The sequence below is a fragment of the Marmota monax genome, unplaced genomic scaffold (genome assembly GCF_021218885.2).
Source record: "Marmota monax isolate L192 unplaced genomic scaffold, Marmota_monax_Labrador192_F-V1.1 WCK01_AAM20220418_F8-fsc00066, whole genome shotgun sequence".
In the NCBI taxonomy this organism is placed as follows: Eukaryota; Metazoa; Chordata; class Mammalia; order Rodentia; family Sciuridae; genus Marmota; species Marmota monax.
Window position 1 is genome coordinate 1,355 of NW_026692805.1, and position 3,845 is coordinate 5,199.

Below are 3,845 nucleotides of genomic sequence, written 5' to 3' on the forward strand. Positions count from 1 at the left end.
ATATGAACTTTTATTAAAGAAAATGCTATTGTTTTCTGTAAGTATGCAAACACATCCTAGTCTTCATATTTCTGGGAAATTTGTTCACATACTATGAATACAGATATGTTTACTAGTTTGTCAAAAGTTCTTTTAAAAAAACTCCAAGTTCAAATGCCCATAAAGACACTGATCACTGTTTCCAAGGCTATTTCCCCAATGCCTACATCAATGCATCATTTCCTATTCACAGGGAGCCTTCCTACACAGATCAGGTTGATACAGATCAGACTCACTATAGGCAAACAACAAGCATGTTACTGAGGAAAGAAGAGCCTGACTCAGTTAAAATATCAGCAAAAGTTTAGTCCCTGTTATTCAAGGCTTTATAGACTATATTGACCCTCTTAGCACTCATAGTGTTACTTGAGATTGAACATGTTCCTTTAGCAATAAAGAGTGTGGACAGCATTTATCAAATAAGGACAAACAATCCATGTCCACTAAATGACTTGACTACTGAGAGAAAACTCTTAGAGAGTTTGACAAAGACATTATTGAATAATTTTTTTAATAAATGCTCAAGATGTTATGTTCCTAGAAATGGGAAACTGTTAAGAGCCTCCATTCTGCATGTCTGTGATTTATACAAAGTACTTAGGTTTGATGGTGTTCTCAGGTAAGAATAACTTATACATGGAAAGTGTGTGGTGCTGCAGCAATGGTGTTGCTCGGAACCCTAACTGGTAGTGGCAATTGGTTTTCTGCTTTGGCGATCTGGGTGACTCTCCTCAAATGCCTTCTCATTACCACCTACCATTCTACAGATTTTGAAGTACACCAAAACTGGCTTGCTATCACTCACTCTTTGCCAATATCACATTGGTATTATGAGGCAACTTCAGAGTGGACCTCGGCTTACCCCACTTTTTTTTGTATGATTTGAATACATCCTGTCACTTTTTGCCAAATATTTTGATCAAGTAATGCTTAATGTTCATATTATCAACTACTGCAGTTTCAGAACCTTAGTTTTCCAGAGATTTTCTGTCATATTTATAGATGCACTCTTTGTGTATGCTGTCTATGAGATTGAATTATATCACTACATCCAGCTATCTTTATTAATTAAGTTGCCCAGCCTGACTTCAGAGTTGCAGTTCTCCTGCCTCAGCCACTGGTATTACAGATATTCATTTCCAGTACAATGGATTCCTATTTGGATTAATGTTGCTCTCCATTGCATGGTTATTTCAGAAAAGGCATGTGGAAGGAGCATTTTTCTTTGCTGTTCTCTTACATTTCAAGCACATCTACTTATATGTAGCACCAGCTTACAGTATATACCTGCCACACTCTTACTGTTTTGCTGCAAATAAACAAGATGGGTCTGTCTGATGGAACAGTTTTAGCTTTGTCCATGTTATTTTTTCTGGGACTCATTGTTTTCCTAGTTTCTGTTCTTTCATTGGGTCCTTTCCTAGCATTAAACCAGCTGCCTCAAGTCTTTTCCCAACTCTTTTCTTTCTAGAGGGGCCTCTGCCATGCATACTCGTCTTCAAACATCTGGGCCTTATACAATGCTTTGGAAAAAGTTCTGTCTGTCATTGGTTTGGAATTGAAACTTCTTGATCCCAACAAGATCCCTAAGGCCCCAATGGCAAGTGATTTTGTTCAGCAGTTCCAACATACAGTCCTTCCCTCAGTGACTCCCTTGGCAACACTCATCTGCAATCTGATTGCCATATTGCCCTCCATTTTCTGTCATTGGTTTAAATCCCAAGGACCCAGAGGCTTTCTCTGATGTTTAATTCTTTGTGCTTTGAGCTCCTTCATGTTTGAGTGGCATGTCCATGAAAAAGCCATACTCCTAGAAATTCTCCCAATGATCCTTTTGTCTGTGGAAAAAGCAGGAGATGCTTCAATTTTTCTGATTCTGACCACAACAGGACATTATTCCCTCTTCCCTCTGCTCTTCACTGCCCCAGAACTTCCCATTAAAATCTTACTCATGTAACTATTCACCATCCATAGTATTTCTTCACTGAAGATTCTATTCAGAAAAGAAAAACCTCTTTTTAATTGGATGGAAATTTTCTACCTCCTCGGCTTGGGGATTCTGGAAGTCTGCTGTGAATTTGTATTCCCTTTTACCTCCTGGAAGCTGAAGTGCTCTTTTTTTTTCCACTTTGTTACTGACTTCAGTGTATTGTGCAGTGGGCATCACATATGCTTGGTTCATACTGTATGTTTCATTGTTGACTGGTGCTCCTATCAGCAAGACAAAGGAGCAATGAATAGAGGAACTGCTTGGAAGTAGGCAAAGCAATTATTTCATGGGAAATTAATCAGAACTTGAAGAAAGTTTGCTTGTGGCATGAGCCATTCATTTTAGTAGATCTGTTTAGAGAATCATTCTTCCATCATTAGCCTTGTCGAGCCTAGCAACCTGATTGTTACCATGGTAAGAAGCCACTGCCCTCCATAAGCAGTGAAATTCATCTGAAAAAAAAATCTCATCTTCCTCTGTTAAAATTGTCTGAGATCATTCAGACTGCTATGTTTACTGAAAGCTAACCGAGTCTGATTAACAGCATAATTATTTGTAGACTACGTCAACCATTGTCAGGATATAAAGGATAATTTGACTCCTCTACTAAAGGAAACATAAACAAAATGACATTTTTTTATTTTTGCAAAAAAAAAGAATAACTTATACACTACAATTGTCTTGCTCTTAGGTGACACTGTGGATATTTATACTTGAAACTGGTAATACTGTGCAGAAACTTGTAGGATTAATACACTATAATCAAAGATAATAAAAAGTAATGCTTTCCACAAGGCTTCAATGTAGAAAGTATACAAATCTTCAAATCAAGGTATCAATATGGAGATTCCTCAGGTCAAGCATATTACTTGAGCATGATGGGTTTGTTTCCCATGTAGGCCAACAAAATAGATTGGTCTGCACCCCCAGTCATGGTCAGGGACATTTCCATGAGTGATTTTTTGAACTTAATGGAGAGGAGGGAAGGCATCAATGGAAATGGATGAAAACAAACATTATCTCTCTTAGAAGAGTGATTCAAAATGTATGTCCTACCATAGTGGTCCAGAATTTCTTTTCTTGGAAGATGAAGGGCACTTTTGACTGAGGAAGAAAGCAAAAGGAAGCTTCTGGAGAAAAATTACAAGTGCGGAGATTCCAAGGCAGACCTACCCACTGAATTGACTCCATGGATCTGTAAGTGTGGCCACTCCTCAGATATCACCATCAAGGAATAAAATGTACTTCAATATGTACTTCATTCCTCTTTAGAGTAGTGGGGGCACAGAAGCTGTCAGGTAGAGTTTGCGTGTTACCTAATGGAGAAAATGATGCAGCTATTAGATTCTAACTGTGTAGTTGCTACATGGGAGAAGAGTGAACCCCATATATCAGAGTGACAATCCATGAGACAGATTTAAAGCACTGGAAAAACAATCAAAACATGGACATTTTATTATTCTCCCTCTTCTTCCTCCAAATACCCAGAAATTAATAAATGGCAGATTCACAGGGAAAATGATAAAACATTTTCTTCTTCCTCCAGTTGTGTCTCCCAGTAGGAAGTGAAGGAAATGACAACTGCTTATACAGAAAACAGAACTCTAACTCAGAATCTGTGTTCAAAATTTCCCTAGAGTTCCCTTCAAGAGAACAGTTCCACATAAAACACTTTCATTTGACTAAAAGAGTTTTAGAAGGCAGCCCAGGCAGTTGCTTATATTTTTTAAATAATAGATCCTGTGTCATAGACTATTTTTGGTTTATCCTCAGGGACAGAGAGAGTATATAGAGAAAGAAAAGATAGAGAAAGGGG

General features: G+C 37.9%; 1 pseudogene; it reads left to right on the forward strand.

The window, feature by feature from the left end:
- Positions 1 to 658: 658 nt before the first annotated feature.
- Positions 659 to 2,295, forward strand: LOC124095173 (probable dolichyl pyrophosphate Glc1Man9GlcNAc2 alpha-1,3-glucosyltransferase; annotated as a pseudogene).
- Positions 2,296 to 3,845: the final 1,550 nt, after the last annotated feature.